This window comes from Apium graveolens, chromosome 2, assembly GCF_009905375.1.
Source record: "Apium graveolens cultivar Ventura chromosome 2, ASM990537v1, whole genome shotgun sequence".
Classification (NCBI taxonomy): Eukaryota; Viridiplantae; Streptophyta; class Magnoliopsida; order Apiales; family Apiaceae; genus Apium; species Apium graveolens.
The window spans coordinates 33,573,270-33,595,667 of record NC_133648.1 but is presented as its reverse complement, the minus strand read 5'-3'; the positions used below and the strand labels follow the sequence as shown (position 1 = coordinate 33,595,667).

Sequence of the window (22,398 nt, the reverse complement as noted above, 5' to 3'; positions counted from 1 at the left end):
TTGAGAATATCCTTTTGCAACCAGCCTTGCCTTGTTCCTTACAATTATGCCATCACTGTCAGTTTTGTTTCTGAATACCCACTTTGTACCAACAACCGATCTATTCTCAGGTCTTGGCACTAAGGTCCAGACTTTGTTTCTTTCAAATTTATTCAACTCTTCCTGCATTGCTTGCACCCAATCAGCATCTTGAAGAGCTTCTTCCACTTTCTTTGGCTCAGACTGAGAGAGAAAAGAATTGTAAAGACATTCATTCGAAGTACCTGTTCTAGTTCTGACACCTGCCTCAGGATTTCCAATTATCAAATCAGGTGTATGTGATTTTGTCCACTTCCTTGCAGATGGAAGATTTTCTCTAGAACTGGATGCTCCCCCATGATTCATGCTGTCTTCGGTTTCATTTTCTGATGCTCCCCCTGAAACTATGCTCTCTGAGTTGGATCCTTCAGTATTTAGATTTTCAGTACTGTCAGTACTTGGCTTATCAGAACTTGACGAATCAGAATTTGAAGAGCCAGATGTATGTTCTGATGCTTCTTGAGATGTGATAATATCTTGAGTATGCTCCCCCTGCATTGGTGCATCTTCCTTTGACGTAGTCACCACAGTTTCAATAACATCAGAGTTTAATCCATCAGAATTTACAGTATCAGGACTTAGACTGTCAGAACTTGAGGTATCAGAATATGAATCTTCATTTTCAAATCTCAGCTGATCATGATCAATGCAATCTTCAAGTCCAGTGATCTTCTTGTCATCAAAAGAGACATTGATAGATTCCATGACCACTTTTGTTCTCAAATTATAGACTCTGAAGGCTTTTGTAGAAAGTGGATATCCAACAAAGATTCCCTCATCAGCTTTTAGATCAAACTTGGATAGCTGTTCAGGATGAGTCTTGAGAACAAAACACTTACATCCAAATACATGAAAGTATTTGAGATTTGGCTTCTTGTTCTTCACCATCTCATATGGTGTTTTTCCATGCTTGTTAATGAGTGTTGCATTTTGAGTAAAACAAGCAGTCTGCACAGCTTCAGCCCAGAAATAGGTTGGAAGCTTTGCTTCTTCAAGCATTGTTCGTGCAGCTTCAATGAGAGTTCTATTCTTCCTTTCAACAACTCCATTTTGCTGTGGAGTTCCAGGAGCAGAAAATTCCTGCTTTATTCCATGATTTTTGCAGAACTCTTCCATTATCAGATTCTTGAATTCAGTGCCATTATCACTCCTCAAAATTTTCACAGAATCTTTGATCAATTTATCCAGATGTTTGACATGATCAATCAGGATAGATGCAGTTTCACTTTTTGTGTGCAAGAAATACACCCATGTGTATCTGGTGAACTCATCTACTATGACCAACGCATATTTCTTCTTTGCAATAGACATGACATTCACTGGACCAAATAGATCAACATGAAGCAGATAATAAGGCTCAAGAATTGATGATTCAGTCTTGCTCTTGAACGAAGATTTTCTTTGTTTAGCCTTCTGACATGAGTCACAAAGACCATCAGGAACAAACACTGATTTTGGCAGTCCTCTCACAAGATCTTTCTTGATCAGTTCATTTATCTTGTTGAAGTTTAAATGAGAGAGTTTCTTGTGCTAATTCCAGCTTTCTTCAGTTGAGGCTCTACTTACTAAACAGATTGCAGAACCATCAGAACTTGTTGAAAGCTTAGCTTCATAAATGTTACCACGCCTGAATCCCTTCAGAACAATTTTTTCTTTAGATTTACTAACTATTTCACAATGTTCTGCAAAGAAATCAACATGATAACCTCTGTCACAGATTTGACTTATACTCAGTAAGTTGTGTTTAAGTCCTGAGACCAGAGCTACATCTTTAATGATGACATTCCCAAGATTGATATTGCCATATCCCAAAGTTTTTCCAATGTTGCCATCTCCATAAGAAACACTTGGGCCAGCTTTCTCCACAAAGTCTGATAGCAGGGCCTTATTTCCAGTCATATGTCCTGAACATCCACTGTCCAGAACTAAAATATTTTTCCTGTTGCCCTGCAATCAAAAAGACCACTAATTATTAGTTTTAAGGACCCAGACTTGCTTGGATCCTTTGGCCTTTTTAGGTTTGTTAACATTTGCAGCGGATTTAGCATCAGATTTTATGTTAACAGTTTTCTCATCAGAACTTATACTACCAGACTTTGAATCAGAACTTACACTAGAAGGAACAACAGAAACTTTCTTTAAAGAAGGTTTTATTTGATAATAATCATAGTACAAACTATGATATTCCTTACAAGTATAAATGGAATGCCATAAACTACCACAATGAAAACAAGGATTTTGTGGTTTGTATCTAACAGACTGACTCTTAACTCCTGATTTCGAAGATAAGGAGTTAATATTCTTATTTTTCCTGCAAAAAGAAGCCAGATGGTTAGAACTTCCACAGTTATGACATGCTTTCCTAGGAGCATCAGGAACAGATTTATAGTTATTGCTTTTATTCACACCTTCCTTTCCATTCCTGTTTTTCCTAGGTGATTTTACCTTGTTTGCATTCTTAACATCTTTCAGCTTATGCTTAAGCTGCTTCTTTGTCATTAAGCCTATGTTAACTTCAGCTGTCTTTTCCTGTTTTAGTTTGTCAGAAGCTAATTCCTTTTTAACTTCTAATTTCTCATTTTCAGATTTTTCAGTTACAAACTTAACAGGTTTTAACTTCGGCTTTTGCTTATCAACAGGCTTAATTTCTACAGTTCCTTTTTCATTTTTATTTTCTCCATAACCTAAGCCCTCTTTCCAGTTTCCACTGCTTAGCAAATTTTGAGTTGTTTTGCCAGAGTTAGTCCAAGTTCTTATAATCTCTCTCTCCTTTTCTAACTCAGTTTTTAGAGATTCATTCATTTTTAGCACTTCATCCCTAACATAAAAAGCATCATCTCTATCCTTCTGAGTTTGATGGAACATGACTAACTCTTTTTCTAAGAAATCATTTCTTTTCCTAAAAGCAAGATTTTCAGAAGTTAATCTTTCACATGTTAAAGTTTGATCTCTATAACTAACAAACATGGTTTTAAGATATCTTCTCAACTCATTAATATCATCAGTATGAAAAGCATAAGTAGTCTGAGGTACCTTTGTTTCAGCAGCTTCAGAACTGCTCTCAGAACTTGATTTATCAGCATTTGCCATCAATGCATAGTTCTCCTCACTTTCAGAGTCTGAGGTGTCTGTCCAGCTTTTCTGCTTTGTGACAAGAGCTTTGCCTTTGTCACTCTTGGTCTTCTTGCAATCAGGAGATATGTGGCCTTTCTCACCACAATTATAACATTTAACATTAGCGTAATCTCCTCTGTCAGACTTTCCTCCTCTTCCTTCAGATCTTCTGAAATTCTTCTTATCAGAACTTATGCCTTTCCTGGAAAACTTCTTTCCCTTCCTGAACTTCCTGTATACAATCTTTGTGATTCCTTTCACCATAAGAGCACACAGCTTCATCATCTCCTCATCAGCATCAGTTTCAGGCAAGCTTTCAGAATCTGAGTCATCATCACTCTCAGAACTTGATGACTCAGTATCAGACTTTATGATAAGAGCTTTACCCTTGTCTTTCTTTGAGGAAGGTGGTTTGGGAGATTCCTCTTCAGCCTTGAGAGCAACTGTCCTTGACTTTCCTCCCTTCCTCTTGCTTCTTTGTTCCATCTCAAGTTCATGAGTCTTGAGCATTCCATAGATTTCATCAAGAGTTGTTTCATCAAGATTGTAGTTGTCTCTTATTGTTGTTGCCTTCAAATCCCAACATTCAGGAAGAGCTAACAGGAATTTAAGGTTTGTATCTTCAAGATCATACTCCTTATTAACCAATGACAAGTCATTCAAGAGTTTGACAAATCTATCATATACATCAGTCAATGACTCATTAGTCCTAGAGTCAAAGTGTTCATACTCTTGAGTGAGTATTGTCTTCCTGTTCTTCTTAACTGTTTCAGTTCCTTGACACCTTGTCTCCAGTGCATCCCATATCTCCTTAGCAGTCTTGCAGTTGATTACCCTGTTTGACATTACATTATCAATGGCACTATGCAATAAGTGTCGTACCTTGGCATCCTTAGCAATAGATGCTATATCTTCAGCAGTGTAATCACTCTTTTCCTTTGGTACGGTCTTTGCTGCTTCACCTGCAACTACAACAGCGAGCTTGGTAGGTTTGTGAGGCCCTTCCTTGATTCTATCAAGGTATTCTGGATCTGTTGCTTCCAGAAACATGGTCATCCTTACCTTCCATATGGGATATTCAGATGGTCTCAATATGGGAACTCTGATAGTCTCATATCGACTCTGAGTTGATGTCTTTGATGATTCCTCGGTTTTGGTAGGCTTAGTTGGAGTTTCTGTGTCAGACATGATTGTGTTTGGATCTTTAACTGTATGTGTGTTAACAGAAGGCTCTGATACCACTTGTTAGGTCACACTTTCACTGTAGAGGGGGTGAATACAGTGTTTATTACAATCAAATCAAACTTCAAGAACTTATGTAACAGAAAACAAACTTTATTGAAACAATAAACTCTGTTACAATCTGGAACTGTTATCTCTCAGTGATGAACAAAATATCACGAGAGCTGCTAGAGTTACAGTAAATAATATTCTCGATAATGATAACACTTATAGTGTAAACCCTATGTCTGTGTTTATATACTACACAGTTACAAGATAATCGCTAATTGATATGGAATATAATTCTGCTTCCTAATATATATCAATCAGATATCTTCTATTCCAAGTATTCCATTCTTCACGGAATTCCTTCTTCATGCATATCTCTTCTTATGTTTATCTTGATCTTCTTAACTTTAATCAGCTACTGTCCTTATCTGATCATCCTTCAGCACTTAAGTTCCGATATCTATCTCCTGATGCTTATCTCTTGATAACATAAGTACTGATATCCCTTAAGTTCTGACGTCCAGTATAAGTACTGATCAGTTAAGTACTGATTTGTTCTGTTCAAATAAGATCTGAAATCTAAACATAAAACATATTAGCCATGACATTATCAAATATATCTAACATGGTGCAGCAAACAAAAGAGGTTATGGAAATCATCCAGAAAAGGCTAATTGCAACACAGGATCGTCAAAGAAAGTATGCAGATCAATCCAGAAATGACATGGAATTCGAAGACGGAGATCTAGTGTTATTAAAAGTGTCACCATGGAAAGGATTGTCGAGATTTGGAAAGAAAGGAAAACCGAGTCCTGGATACGTCGGACCTTTTGAAATTTTGAAACGTGTCGGCAAAGTAGCTTACGAATTGGCGTTACCCCCACACATGGAGCACATTTATAATGTTTTTCACGTATCCATGCTTAAGAAATATAATCCAGACTCTAGTCATGTAATTGAGTATGAGCCGATAGAACTTCAGGCAGATTTATCGTATGTAGAGAATCCGATAGAGATTCTAGAAAAAGAGAAAAGATATTGAGGAATAAATTTGTAAAGTTAGTAAAAGTATTGTGGAGAAACCCAAAGGTTGAAGAGTCAACCTGGGAACTAGAAAGTGATATGCGAGAAAGGTACCCTCAGTTGTTTACTTAGGAGATTCTGAGGACAGAATCTTTTTAAGGGGGGAAGGATGTAATATCCGAGATATCGCGTGTAATTATTTTATCAATAAATGATTTTTATGTAATTATTATGTGAATTTGGGTGGATTATCTTCTGATTGATAATAATATTTAGATGTATATATGTGATAAAATGTGAGTGTGTTAATTTTATTATGTCCAGAATAAAATATAGATAATTAAGGTATTTTTCTAGTAATTTTTGGAGTATTATATGATTTTATATTGATTCATGAATTTACTAATTATTTTCTGAATAATTACAAAATTATTTTATAAAGCCGGGAATCGTCCAACCTCAACCGTTTTTTACGATTTTACAACCCGAAACTCTTCCGAAAATTCCTTCCTAACCTAACCTGGTAATTTCAGACATTTTCCGTGTTTTGACTTTTTCAATCTAGATTACAGTTTGACCCGTGCGCATCCCTACGCACAATTTTTTGATACGATAATTGTTTCGATATATCAACAAAACCCGTATTCTCGAAAGACGGGATAATATTACATTATTTTCGTGTAAAGTATTTTATAAAAAGCCCGGTTGGGATAATTATCCAATACGGGTATTAAATCGGATCGTATTTGCAGTTACTTAGCGGCTAAGTAACTAATTTAACGATCCAAATTGATCCAACACGAACCAATATTTCATAAATATATATTACCCTTTTATTATTTCATTTTATTCGTAATAATCATAATCGATCAGTAACCATATAAGAAATACAGAGAAAAATCCTAAAAAAAACGTTACGTTCTTGAGAATCAATCGTACAAACGAAGGCGTTATCGAACTTCGATTCGGGCGTGCAACATATCAAAATGAAGCTCTAGAAAACCTCATTCTGAATCAATCATTCATTTTTCTGCAAGAATCAAGGTATTCTTCAAATTTAATTATTTTATTTTGAATTTATTAAAGATTAAATTATGAAAATTTGTTCTTGATGTTGTTGATATGATTTAATGCTTCCATCATGTAGATAATATTTTTCTGGTCATTTTGGTATATTATACATCAAATTTGGAGTTCAATAACATGCCGAAATTGTTGTTTGATTATCGGATTAAAGAAATTAGGGTTTTAATTTTTTGAATGTTCTTAATCCAAATTGGGTATTTCTTTTTTTATTGAATCTGGGTGCGAGTGAGTAGTACCAATGAATAGATCGTTTGAAAATGAGTCAATTCATGTATAAAGTTGTTGTATTGGAAGCCTGAATGAGACGGCCGGATTTCTGAGCTTTTCGCCGGATTCAATGGTGATGTCGCCGGATTTTTACTTCGGGAAATGATTTACGGCTATACTGGCCATAAGTGGACCTCTGTTGTGATGCTGAAACAAACCCAGTCAAGAAAGGATAAAAACCATGTCGTCCTGGTGATTATTAGCCTCGCCGGATTTCGTTACCGGCCACCGGAATCTGCACCGGCCGGTTTGTTCTTGAACAACACGGTCGGGTCGGTTTCGACCCGGGATATAACCCGGTTTCAATCCATATTTCCCCTAAATCAAAAATCAGAAACTGTTTCTGATTTCTTTTATTCTAAAAATTATTTTTAAATTCTGTTTTATTTCGAAAAATTCATTTTAAATTCTTAAAATCTATATTTAATTCTGGGATTTTTTTTTAATTCAGAAAAATTGTTTTTAATTATTTAAAAATAAATATGATTTATTTTAATTAATTTTATTTATTTTAATTAATCAATTAATTTAATGTTAATTGATTAAATAATTTAATTAATTATTAATTAATTTTAATTGATTTAATAATTAGATTTAATTATTTCAAATTGATTTAAAAATTCCAAAAAATAGTTTTAAGTTTTAAAATATTATTTTAAATTATTTCCAAGGCTTGATAATTATTATAAAATTATTTTTAAGTCATATTCGGGTATTCAAACCCTATTATTTAATTATAAAATGATTCAGAGTCCCGTTTTAATTCCGAAAAATGTTCAAAAATTTATATTAAATACATGAAAAATCATTTTAACCCCGAATCTTCCTTAAATAATTATTTTAATTGAATACTTTACGTGCTACGTGTCATATGTGATCTGATTGATGTATAAAATGACTATACATGCATTGCTTGACTGTTTTATTCATAACCTGCAATCCGTATGTCGGATTTGGGTGAAACGAAGGGTAGTTAGAAGCTTATATCAAATAGAATGCGATAAGGAGTAGTATTGATAAGTACATGTGATATTTAACAGTGGAAGCGAGGTGTAGAAAAGGAAAGCAGATAGTCAGTGAGTGAGAATCAATTGATAAGTACTGGTAAAGTGAAAGTGAATCGATAAGGCAAGTGTTTCTTCTCCTCTTGATTATATTGCAAGTATTTTGGAACGCTCTTCATTATGTTGCAATTACTCTAAACGGTTATTATTCTGTATTGCAAGTATTTTGAAGTACATACCCCAAACCCTGATTCCTATTGATCTCGATCCATAAGCCTGTTTCTTCATAAACCGTTGATTGTCGAATTCATATATACAACCCCACCTACACGATACTACTCCACAAATACATACCTACCACATATTGATTCCTGATACGAAATTGCCTATCATACCAACCCTTATATCTTGTGTAACAGAAGACCAATTCTTGTAACTCTTGAACCCTTGGGTCTTCTGCTTTATATTTCTTTTCTTGATTGAAACCCAACCTTTGTGATTTCCTAGTTATTTCATGGAATTACAGATCATCATATATTTCAAAATAAATGTTATTTATGATTCAACTATTGAGTTACATTGCTTATCATATTATGATTCTAGAATTGGATTGTTTTTAACTATGGACCAGATTCGTGGTCATAATAGGCCAATGTGTGCCTTGGATCCAGTATATAGAACAAAGCTGGGAGCCTTGCTCGGGGTTAGTGCGTGACTGATCAGCAGCTTAACCTTGGTTTTTAAAATGAAAATGATTATCCAATTCTGTCTTTGTGACTTGTTGAGCTAGTTAGCTCACTCTTGCAAAACTGTTTATATTCTTTTCTAGTGAAAAGGGAAATTGGTGGTAGCGAGGCTAGGTATCCAGGTTGAATTGGAATAGACTAGCAGATGATGTTTGGTTTGGTTGTGTTTATAGTTTGTAATAAAGTTGAAACTTCTGATTTAAGATGAATAAACTGGATTTTGGTACGTTTGTGTAATAAATAAGATTGTGGCTTATAGACATACTTTAAACTGCATCGATCCGTGGATTATGGTAAGTAGGGCCATTTTATATACATAATATTATATTCATAACAGGTTTAATATGGTGTGTGTGTTGTGGGTCCCAAACTTCTGACCCGGGTTTAGAGGACGTTACACTCATCCCTAGTTACATCCTCCAAAAAGGGTGTAACTATTGAAATAGGCTCCCTACTAGGATCACAGGCCAAAAGGGATAGGGATACTAAAAACTTATCTCAAACTTACATAAGAAAGAAAAGATCTAAAACCATGAAGGAATCACATGGTTCACACACAGTACAAACCGCAGTCACGGACTTGGTATCTACACCTTCTCAAAGTCAGGTTGATGCGACTCCAGTAAATGTGGAGTCACAACCCCACACTTTAACAATCGAAACACCATAAATATACAACTCTCCAACTATCTCTCTGGATGTGGACATGATTTTTAAATCAATTCCCGATTCTCCATCTCTCAAAATTATGGAGGAGCCCTACACTCAACCCGGTGATCATCATCTAATTGATGATTTGTTAGATCACCAGCCAATTCTTTCACAAGCTATTGAGAGGTCTGTGCATCAAAATCTAAAATCAATCTCCATAGACTCCACAATAGTTTCAACTTCTATTTCTCTTATTTCTTCTTCATCAACAGATATCCATCATCCGTTGATAAGTGATTGTCCTTCAATGGATATGTCTTACTGCAGTTATTCATCGATAGTCACAACCATACATTCAACTGCTATTTCACAGCAGTTGACAGTCACTGCACAAACACTTGATATCTCAAAATCTATCATAATTGCAGATGACTTAGTGGTTGTCCAATCACTTATAGGACTGAGAGAAGTGAATGATTTGAGTGAGAGTCTAGGTCGCTCCTAGGAAAATGGAGAGGATGAGAGATCAATTATGCACATTATTTCTTCCAGTGTGGCAAAAGAGAGTGAGATGAGTTCCACCTTAGAACGTAAAGGTGATGGTGTGAAGATAGTGAGTCAAGGGGATCCCCTGATGTAAGAAAAGAGAAAATTTGAGAGAAAAACAGGTATATGAGATATTGTTAGGACGAAAACACGCGCTAATATTTACGCAAGTATACACAATCGCAAGTAATATAGAAATATATCTAGTTCATTCCCACAGAGGTTGGTTTAGGTTAATTTCAATCAATGCACTTATGCAACAATGGTATGGTTATTATTCAATGCTAAGAAGAATAACAATTTGAGGTTGTTTATAACTACGATTAACTAAAAAATTATACTACAAAATATTAACTAAGAGAATTAAAAGGATTGATTACTATATGACACAAATATGGGATTCTAACTACATTAACCTTCTCATTAAACTCTGGAACGTCTTGTTATTGAAATAAGAACTTAAGTTATCATTATATAGCAGCCCATGCAGATTAGAAGTCCATCAGATCAAAATTATAGTAGAAACGTGATTCCTGGAAATCGACCCGGCGCGGCCGCGCGCTTCATTGAAGCACGCGGGCGCGTTGTCTTCCTGCTCTCTGGCGCGGCCGCGCGCTACTAAAGCGCAGGCGCGCTGACCTTCTGGAAAATCTTTATTTTCTTGTTTTCTTGGATAGTTTGAGTTGGAAATCCTCGAGCAATCTTCCTGAGAACTATCCTAACACCAATTTAGCACCGAAATAATGTTAAATCTCCTGATTCTTTTATTTATGCCTGAAATGCAAAAACACTACAAAAACACATCAAATACATAAATAACTCGAGTACAAAACATCAATTCAAGCCTTAATAAAGCATTCTAAGTGGACATAAATGCCACTTAACACACACCCAAACTTGAACCGATGTTTGTCCTTGAGCATAAACAGACTCAAAGAATAAGAAATAATAATGCATGAATGCAAGCTATATGAATGCAATGATCACAATAGAATAACTTAACCAATTGACAAGCAACATCTCAACAAATGAAGTTATTCGCACAAGTTCAATCAAATCTCACAAATCAACTCACAAACCAGAAGCGTGCATGTGTGCAGATGCTTACAGATATACTTTTGCAACTAGATCAATAATCATGACTCACTACTCATCAAGGCAATCACAAGGTTATAAATAGAATAAAAACAAAACTCAAAATGACTGACAACACTTCAATTCTTATATCAGAGTTATACATGGATTCATGCTTTTATTTCTAACACACAAATAACACAAATATGCTTATTTGATCGTGCAATGAGTGAGGTCCACAAAAGACTTATACAATAATATCCATATAGCGAGTGTTGGGTTAGTGGATCCCAGACTATAAAAGCCTTAGGTCACTAGGAACAAAGTCCCCTAAAAACTTAATAACTCGAGTATTAAAGAGCTTATGCACAAACACATTCCTTTTTTTTCCTTTTTTTTTCTTTTTTCATAAATTTCTGAACGAGTGCGTTTCGCTCCATCTCGCTCAACCCTAGACTACTCATTAAAATGAGCCGGCTACTAGCCATTTGACACCTAGCCATAACAACTAGCAATGAAATCCAACTTTTCTCTAATTTTTAAATATCCATGTTATTTTATCATTAAGAGAATATCCTAAATTCTAAATATAAACAAGTGATTAAACCTCAACAAACAAACAAACTATGATTATGATCTAGCACTCAAGCAACCTATAAGACTTAGTGAAATTTATTGCTTCTAGAATGCAAATCAACTCGATAAGACTTATCATCACTAAATACGACATTACTACACTAACATCAATATCATAAATTAATCAGAAAAATCATTTAAGGGATCATGTTATAATGTAAATGCATGAAACTATATGCAACATACTAAAAAAACTACTACATGGCAAATATGCAACTATATGAACTAAACTATCATGAATATGCAAACTATATGCGACTCACACATAACATATAATCCTTAATTACTACCCCCAAACTTAAAATATTCACTATCCTCAGTGAAGGTAATAGTAAGGAATCAGGCATACCTACTCAGAATCAGGGTCATTACCCTCAACGGATGGAGTGTCAGGAGTGTCAGACGGCGGGTACAAAAAATCCTTACCGAATATTGGCCAGTGGATATCAACTCTTGTGGCTCTGAATGCAATCCACAATGCCTGGGTAAGGTCCTGTGTAAATCGACTATGAATGTCATGCATTACATTCATCCTCCTCATCAAGCGCCTATACTGCGCTAAACTCATACCAACACTACCATGTGCTTCCTCCAGATGCTGCTGCTGTGACTTATCCGATGGACCGGCCTCCTCACTCAACTGAGCACTCCATGCTGCTCTCCTAGCCTTAGAAGAACCTCCAGCATATGTCTGATCAGCTGGTCGGACACCCGACAGATGGTCATAAGAATAACCAAGCCCCTTAGGATCAGGCTTCCCATCGTACCACTCATGCATACTCAACAACGTCGAACTATCAATCGGGGCACTCGGAAGCTGCAGCTGCTCGTGTGCGAGCCAATGAACGCCAACCGCCACACATAGCTTCGTCTCATGGACGCATAGGGTAAAGAACCCGTAGTACTCCCTCGCAAGAACCTCAGAATACCCTGATGAATCACCATCCTGAGATCCACATAGTCTCCCTGAAGAATCCCCCACTACAAATATGCACGCTCCACCGTAACATCATGCACGTGAGAAGATGGCATGATGTTGGCATAAATAAAGGAATTCCATGCACGTGCAAACTTGTTCATGCACGAGGAAGGGAAAGTGGCATACTCGTTTGTGCCCTTCTTGAACTTGCAGTGAGTCTTAGGCACACACAGTGTAGCAACGATCAAATCCAAGTTAAAATCATCCCCCGTATTCTCATTTCAATTCTCCTGCTTTAACTGTCTCTCGGGCTGCTCAATCACCTTATGAATTGCCTCAACACTATAGTCCACCGTCAATCCCTAACCACAGTAAAACCATTCTTCTCCGCCTTAGCATTCGCATAAAACTCGCGAACCACACTCATAGGCACCCCAGCTTGTGCCTCACAAAAAACTATCCAACCCATCTCTACGATCATCTTCAGTAACTTACCATCCCTCCCTGATGGTAAAAAACCTCGCTCATTGGCTATGTACTTCAAAAGCAGCCTTGCATACTCTGCCTCAGCTTCCGGAGTTGAAAACCTTGGCCTCACACCACCCACACTCGAAGAATCAGTGGTGATGCTGCTAACTTGGGTTCGTTGTCTCTTGGGTTTCATTGGAAGTGAATAAGAGAGAAAAGAGATGTGTGTATAAGAGAGATTTGTGTTTGAGAATTTGAGAAGTGATGGAAAAGTTTGTGTATAAGTGTGTGTATATATAGGAATTTGGAATAAAATTAGTTATGGAAAATAAGTGGGATTAATGGGAGTAGCGGGGGTAATGGAATTGATTTGGAATAGAAATCATGGGAAGTGAGGGAGGGAAATTCGGGTAGAAATTGATTTTGTAATGAAGTCCCCGAAATTCTGTTTCATTCCTTTCTTTTTTTCGACCATAGAGGTGCAGCGCGGCCGCCCCGCCTGGCAGCGCGGGCGCGCCGTGCTACTGGAAATCCAACGCGGCCGCCCCGCTTCTCAGCGCGGGCGCGCCGTGCTTCTGTAGTTGAACTTGAATTTTTTTCTTTTTCTGATTTTTTTTGTATTTTTTCCTTTCTTTCTTCTTCCTCTACCTACTAATGTACAACAAACTTGGGTTTCCTCCCAAGAAGGGCTTGCTTTATATTGTTAGCTTGACGTAGAATCCCGAGATCAAATGGATAATATAATGGCACTAACCACCTCACGGTTTACCGTATCCCCATAGTAATGCTTCAATCTTTGTCCATTCACTTTGAACGCTTGGCTTGGATCATTTTTAAAAATATCCACCGCTCCATGTGGAAACACAGTTTTGATAACAAACGACCCTCATCACCTCGACTTCAACTTTCCAGGAAAAAGACGGAGACGAGAGTTGAACAAAAGAACTTGTTGCCCCGACACAAATTATTTGATCACTAGACCCCTATCGTGCCACCTCTTAACTTTTTCTTTGTATATTTTATTATTTTCATAAGCTTGAATCCAAAACTCGTCGAGTTCATTCAATTGAAGCATCATTTTCTTACCAGCTGCATCCAGATCAAGGTTCAACTTCTTTAAAGCCCAATACGCTTTATGTTCAATTTCCACATGCAAATGACATCCCTTACCATAAACCAACTGAAACAGCGACATGCCAAGTGGAGTCTTGTATGCTATTCTATATGCCCAAACAGCTTCATCAAGCTTCAAAGATCAATCCTTCCTTGATGGACACACAACTTTCTCCAGAATACGCTTGATCTCTCTGTTAGATACCTCAGCTTGACCATTGGTCTGAGGATGGTAGGCTATAGCAATACGATGATTTACATTATATCTCTGCATCATAGCAGTAAACTTACGATTGCAGAAATGCGATCCCTCATCACCGATTATGACTATTTGAGTCCCAAACCTTGTGAATATCTGCTTATGGAGAAAATTTAGCACTACCTTCACATCTTTTGTTGGCAAAGCCTTGACTTCAACCCATTTCGAAACATAATCAACCGCCAACAAGATATACTGATTATTGCATGATGAGACAAATGGCCCCATGAAGTCAATTCCCCAAACATCGAAGACTTTAACCTCGAGAAGCACATTGAGAGGCATCTCATCCCTCTTAGACATATTACCCACACGCTGGCAGCGATTACACTTCAAAACAAATTGATGCACATCCTTAAATAATGTAGGACTGAAAAATCCCGATTGAAGAATACGAGCTACCATTTTTTCTCCACCATAGTGGCCTCCATAAGCAGTCAAATGGCAATCTCGCAAGATCCACCCCATTTCGCTGTACGGAATACATCTCCTGATGATTTGGTCAGCTTCTTGCCTAAACAAGAATGGTTCATCCCACATGTACCACTTCACCTCATGAAGAAACTTCTTCCTTTGAGCATAAGACAAGTTTGGAGGCATGATATTACTCACAAGGTAGTTCATAATGTCTGCGAACCACGATTCCTCCTCTTGTACCCGAAACAACTGCTCATCAGGAAAAGACACATTTATCAATATCTTATCATGTGAAGTTACACTTGGATCTTCCAAACGAGAGAGATCATCAGCGACTTGATTCTCAGTACCCTTTCTGCCATTGATCTCCAACTCAAATTCCTGAAGTAAAAGAACCCAACGAATCAATCTAGGCTTTGAGTCCTTCTTCGAGACGAGAGAGCGAATTACAGCGTGATCAGTGAAAACTGTCACCTTCGTCCCAAGCAAATAAGATCGAAACTTCTCAAAACCGTAGACAATGGCTAAGAGTTCTTTTCAGTAGTAGTATAGTTTAGTTGAGCACCATTGAGGGTTTTACTAGCATTGTAGACCACATGAAATATGTTATTCTTTCTCTGTCCAAGAACTGCTCCAACTGCATAGTCACTTATATCGCACATCATCTCAAAAGGTTCATCCCAATTGGGTGCAATTATGACTGGTGTCGTGATTAAAATCTTCTTTAAGATATCAAAAGCAGCAAGGCACTCATCATCAAAATTGAAAGGGACATCTTTCTCTAGAAGATTGCACAGGGTTTAGAGAGTTTTGAGAAGTCCTTGATGAATCGCCGATAGAAACCCGCATGACCAAGAAAGCTGCGAACTCCCTTAACAGAAATTGGTGGAGGAAGGTTTTCGATAACCCCCACCTTTGCTTTGTCCACCTCAAGACCTTTACTAGAGACCTTGTGCCCAAGAATAATGCCTTGTCGCACCATAAAATAACATTTTTCCCAGTTGAGAACCAGATTGGTCTCAACACACCTCTTGAGAACGGCGCCAAGATATTGCAAGCATTCGTCAAAAGAATCACCAAATACAAAGAAATTGTCCATGAACACCTCCACATTCTAACCAATCATGTCAGAGAAGATAGCCATCATGCATCTCTGAAATGTGGCAAGTGCACCACACAACCCAAAAGAAACTCTTCTGAAGGCAAAAGTTCCAAACGGACAAGTGAAAGTATTATTTTCCTGATCCTCTGGAGCAATGCAAATCTGATTATAACCCCAATAGCCATCAAGAAGACAATAGTACTCATGCCCAACCAATATGTCCAGCATCCGATCAATAAAAGGAAGAGGGAAGTGATCCTTCCTCGAGGCCTTATTCAACTTCCTGTAATCCATGCAAACTCTCCACCCCGTGACTGTTCGAGTAGGAATGAGCCCATTCTTCTCATTGGAAACAACTATGATACCTCATTTCTTTGGCACACACTGTACTAGACTTACCCAAGAACTATCAAAAATAGGATAGATGATCCTTGCATATAGCCATTTGAGGATTTCTTTCTTCATAACTTCTTTCATGATCGGATTAAGCCTTCTTTGTTGCTCAACAGTAGGCTTGCTACCTTCCTCTAGCAGAATTTTATGCATACAATAAGAAGGGCTGATTCCTTTGATATCTGCTATAGTCCATCCAATTGCCGGCTTGAACTCTCTCAGAATTCTTGAGAGCTTTTCCTCATCACTACTTGAAAGGTCAGATGCAATAATAACAGGCAAAGTAGATATATCACCTAAAAAAGCATACCTAAAGTGTTCAGGCAATGGTTTAAGCTCAAGTGTAGGAGCTTCCTCAATAGATGGCTTGAGGCGCTTTGGAGATTTGTTCAACTCCTTCAATCCAAGAGATTCAAAAGGCATATCTAACCTTCACTTCCAAGGAGAAGCGTTCAAATACTGCAACTGTTCATCACCTTCATCATCTTCACTATCTGAATTTCCCAACAAGGTCTTCTCTAAGGCATCAGACCTTAGCATTTGATCAAGTTCTGAAGTAACCACAAAATCGACTAACTCCACTTTTAATCACTCTTCATTTTCGGTCGGGAATTTCATGGCATTAAAAATATTGAACGTCACATCTTGATCCAACACTCGCATAATAAGCTCACCCTTCTGCACATCAATCAAGGTTCAGCCAGTAGCTAAGAATGGCCTTTCCAAGATTATGGGAATCTTTTTATCCTCCTCGAAATCAAGACTTACAAAATCAACAGGAAAGATGAGTTTATCAACCTTGACCAATATATCTTCCACAATGCCTCGTGGATATATAATAGAACGATCAGCCAACTGCAAGGTCATATAAGTAGGCTTTGGATCAGGTAAGTCCAATTTCTTGAAAATAGACAGGGGCATCAAATTGATACTAGCTCCCAAGTCACATAAGCATTTGTCAAATGACACTTTTCCAATGGTACAAGGAATAGTGAAGCTTCCAAGATCTTTAAGCTTCGGAGGCAACTTATGTTGCACCACAACACTGCATTCCTCCGTAAAAGCAACTGTCTCTAAGTCAACAAGCTTCACTTTCCGAGAGAGAATACCTTTCATAAACTTCGTATAACTAGGCATCTGTTCAAGAGCTTCAGCGAAAGGTATGTTGATATGAAGTTTCTTGAACACCTCCAGAAACTTCTCAAACTACTTATCTAGCTTTTTCTTATGCAGCCTTTTAGGAAAAGGAGGTGGAGGATAGATCTGTTTCCCCCATGTATTACCCTCAGGAGGAGTGTGTTTCACAGAAGTCTTCCTTGGTTCCACTACTACTTCCTTCTGCACTTCTTCTTCAACCACATCTTCTTCTTCCGAAACTTGAGATTTTTTGAAATCTGCAACCTTCCCAGACCTCAAAGTAATTGCCTTCACCTGCTCCTTAGCTTTCCTCTTTCCTGGAACTTCAGTGTCACTAGGGAGTGTACCAGGTTGACGATTTAATAAAGCGTTGGCAATTTGTCCAATTTGATTCTCCAAGGTCTTGATAGAAACTGCTTGGCTCTTGCACATGAGCCTCAACTCGTCCAATTCAGATTTTTCATTAGATTGTTACTGCTGGAGTTGTTGTTTTGGTGCATATTGCGGTTGCTGAAAACTAGGGGGGTTGTATTGCTTTACTGTATACTGCTGATAAGGCTGCCGAACCGCATTCTGAGTATTGCTCCAGCTGAAGTTAGGATGATTGTGGTTGTTGGGATGATAGGTGGCTGGAACAGGCTACTGCGACCTCTGAAAGTTGCTCACAAACTGAGCTGATTCACTAGAAATAGCACACTACTCTGTCTCATGAGCGCCAGCACAAAGCTCACAGTCACTAGTGATCTGATTAACTCCATAATTAGCCAAAGAATCCACCTTCATCGTCAAAGCCTTAAGCTGAGCAGTTATAGCAGTAGCTGCATCCACTTCCAAAATTCCCGCTACCTTACCCTGAGGTAATATATGAGTTGGGTTCTGGTATTCATTGGCAGCCATCAGCTCAATCAACTCATAAGCTTCATCATAGTTTTTAGCCTATAAGGCTCCTTCTGATGCAGCATCAAGCATGGGTCTAGAAGTAGCACCCAATCCATTATAAAAGTAGTTAATGATCATCCAGTCAGGCATCCCATGGTGAGGACACTTTTTAAGCATCTCTTTGTAGAGATCCCAAGCCTCACATAAAAATTTTCCAGATTGCTGAGTAAATTGAGTAAGTGCATTTCTGATTGCAGCAGTCTTCACCATAGGAAAGAATTTAGTTAAGAACTTTTGCGCAAGAACCTCCCATTTGGTGATAGACCCTGGTGGAAGAGAATGTAACCAACACTTAGCTTTATCCCGCATAGAGAATGGGAAAAGCCTCAACTTAATAGCATCTTCGGAAACTCCATTGAACTTGAAAGTGTCGCAGATCTCGATGAAATCTCTAATGTGCATGTTGGGGTCTTCTGTCGGAGAACCCCCAAACTGAACTGAGTTTTGTATTATTTGAATCGTGCTCGACTTAATCTCAAAGGTGTTAGCCGAGATGGCTAGTTGAACAATGCTAGACTGAATATCATTAATCTTCGGTTGAGAGGAATCCATTAGAGTCTTTGTATTCGCTTTTAATTCTCCCATTGCAATAAGAGCTTCTTCAACTTTATCCTCAACAAGAATTTCTTCAAAAACTTTCTTAGCTACTACAACTTCTTCCTCAGCTTGATCAAGTGTTCTCTTACGAGACCGAGACCGCGTGTGCATACACGCTCGCTAGAGTACCTGAAACACGACAAGGAAATAAGTAAGTAAAAATGTCTGAGTCAATGAACTTTAACGACCACTGATGACAAACACATAAACTAAAGATTAACACTGAGTCCCCGGCAGCGGCGCCAAAAACTTGTTAGGACGAAAACATTCGCTAATATTCACGCAAGTATACGCGATCGCAAGTAATATAGAATTATTTTTAGTTCGTTCCCACAGAGACTGGTTTAACTTAATTTCAATCAATGCACTTATGCAACAATGGTATGGTTATTATTCAATGCTAAGACGAATAACAATTTGAGGTTGTTTATAACTATGATTAACTAAGAAATTATACTATAGAACATTAACTAAGAGAATTAAAAGGATTGATTACTATATGACACAAACATGAGATTCTAACTTCATTACTACTTCATTCAATAACCTCTTTGTTCTCAACCTTAGCATGTAATGGTGATGACACTAATCAAATAACACGAAATTAGTAAACGTCAACTTTCGTTGTACGATTACCCTACTATCAGACATCCACAAAAGAGATAGAAGCTGAATATACACCAATTATATTGAGACCCTATATGTTCTATAGAATTTGACAACAATGGTTTAATGCACAAGTTATCTATTATGATTACATAGGGCAAGTAAGATGGTTAAAATTACCTATGAATCATGCATATCAAATACATGAACTTATGTTAGCATGGCAAGTTCTAAACCCCTATATATATACACTTTCGCTTCAATAGAGATTAACACGCTATCTTATAAGTTCACGACGCTCATAAGACGAATAAGTGCTACCAATACTAGGATATCATACAATCACCACACAATAAGGCATCGAAACAAATTAACTAAAGAAATCCATAGTAAATCCGCTAGAACCCCACGATAATGATTAGCCCATAATCAGACTCATCATCAACGTGGGTTCCGATAAAAACATGGTATAATAAACATAGTCTTTATACTGAATAAATAATAAACCAAGTACGTAACAAGAGTAGAGGTTCACAAATAAGAAAACTAGCATCCAAGATAACAACTTAGAACAAAGAATCACAAGAATAAAATAGGGTTTCTTCGCCTTCGCTGAATTGTGTTATACGGTCTTCTTACGCCTTCTCCTTAAGCTATGGAACGTCTTGTTATTGAAAAATGATCTTAAGTTATCATTATATAACAACCCATGCAGATTATAAGTCCACCATATCAAAATTATAGTAGAAACATGATTCCTAGAAATCGACACGGCGCGGCCGCACGCTTCACCAGCGCGGGTGCACTGTCTTCCTGCTCTCTGGCGCGGCCACGCACTACTACAGCGCGCGCTCGCTAACCTTCTGGAAAATATTTATTTTCTTGTTTTCTTGGGTGGTTTGAGTTGGCAATCCTCGAGCAATCTTCCTGAGCACCATCCTAACACCAATTTAGCACCGAAACAATGCTAAATCTCCTAATTCTTTTATTTATGCCTGAAATGCAAAAACACTATGAAAACACATCAAATACACAAATAACTCGAGTATAAAACATCGATTCAAGCCTTTATAGAGCATTCTAAGTGGACATAAATGCCACTTAACATATATAAGGGTGGCAACCATTGCACATGAGTCGATGGATGTCAATGAAGCTGCAAAGAAAAAGCTATATCGGCAATATTACAGAGCTGTTATAGACTCCATTTCCTTGGATACTGAGACGTTTACTCATCCCGTAACAGCCTATAAAGCCTTGGATGTTAGGGAAATGAGGAGGCAGAAAGAACATTGAATTTAGTACACATAACTGAATCAATGTAAAGGGCCAAAGATGCAATCTCTAACATGCCTCCTACAGTTGATGATGAAATTGATTTTGAAGATGATGATGATGAGTTTGATGAAGATACCGACATGGATATAGGGGGAGATGTAGGCCCTAGTTCTAAAACTAATATGCCTAATTGGATGGTCAACAAGGAGTGGAGCTCCCATCACTTCAAATTCACTCTTATGGAGTTTATCAAACAGACTCAAACAGCTTGAACAGCTACTTCAAGTGCTAGTACAAGGTCTCTTCTACAAGCCCATCTAGAGTCTCTCCAACTTTACAAAGTTCAACACCACATGCAAGCTATAGATGTGGATGGTCTACAATAATTCATTGATGAAGTCAAAAAGGACTTGTACAACAAGCTGGATGAGAAGCTTCTTGCCACCATTAGAGAGCTACAACTGAAGTTAAGGAAGGAATGAGACTTATCAAGGAAATTTGAGGCCTTTGATGAATGAATGACTAATATTGAAGCTTCCTTGGCCAAGATACTTCAAAATCAAGACACACAGACTCAGTTACTCCAACAATTGGTGGATGCATAATCTTCAACCTCTACATTTCTTCTTCATGATAATAAAAAAGGGGAGAAAGATGTGCATGTACAAATCTCTAAAGTAATAGTTCCCTCTATTACTCTGCCGAAACCACCAGTAAGGGAGAGTTGGACAACATAGACTTGATCAATCTAGTTGTATCTAAGATGAAGCCTAAGGAACAACAAAAAAAGATAGATCAAAGAATCTGTGAAATATATCACACAGTTGAGACCTTTTACTTTAGATGAATTATAGTTGGGAAAAGGTGCAAAAGGAGAAACATCACTTGAAAATAAGCTAAAGCTCGGTGTGGTACTCAAGCCTAGACCTTCAAATTTCCGATTTACAAGCAAACACCCAATAGAGCTAGATTATTCACCTCCCATGCCTGATGAGCAGAAACTCATAGGCAAATCAATTACTAGATACAAGATAACCAAGGATGAAATATTGAGAAAAAGGATAACAAGAATTTACAGACATGGAAAATTGATCTATATAATGAGTGAACATCCCATATTTGTAAAAGCAAATAAGAAAGAAGATTTGAGACCCAAGTCACAGCCAAAGCCAAAAAATAAGCAGGCTACTAAGAAAGCTCAAAAGAAAATTGAGAATCCTGCTACTGAAACTGAAAATAAATTGGCTGATAAAAAGGAAGAGAAGCTTGAGTAGAAAATAGGTAAAAGAATAAAGATGAGACATGGTCGGTGGGTAAGTAGAAATTCAGAGGAGAAGAGTGATCCATCTCAATCTGTTGCTTCAACTCAATCAACTATGCCCAATGTGGAACCAATTGAAACCAAGGTATATCATGAGGTAAAGTTTTTTGGTGAATCAATAGTGCCCAAGGATGAACCTATAGATTGGGAGAGTCTACCAATCCCTGATTTGAACATCCATTTACCAACCAAGAAAAGAACATTAAGAAAGAAGAAGAAGCCTACCCTATCTCTAATAAAGCCATCTCAAAACCACAGAAGCCTACTGTCAACAAAGATGATCAGCTCTACATCTGTGACATTAAAGAATTCTGTGATATTCAACTTTATTTAGAAGAATTAGAAGAAGTGAGAGGAATTGATACTACTACTAGACTTCCAGAAAGATTGGTTT

General features: G+C 37.5%; 1 non-coding gene across 1 annotated transcript; it reads left to right on the top strand.

Moving 5' to 3' along the window:
* Positions 1 to 18,290: 18,290 nt before the first annotated feature.
* LOC141709120 (small nucleolar RNA R71) lies at positions 18,291 to 18,397 on the top strand. The gene has a single exon (XR_012569713.1). It is a non-coding gene; the product is annotated as a small nucleolar RNA R71 (small nucleolar RNA).
* The last annotated feature ends 4,001 nt before the right edge of the window (positions 18,398 to 22,398 follow it).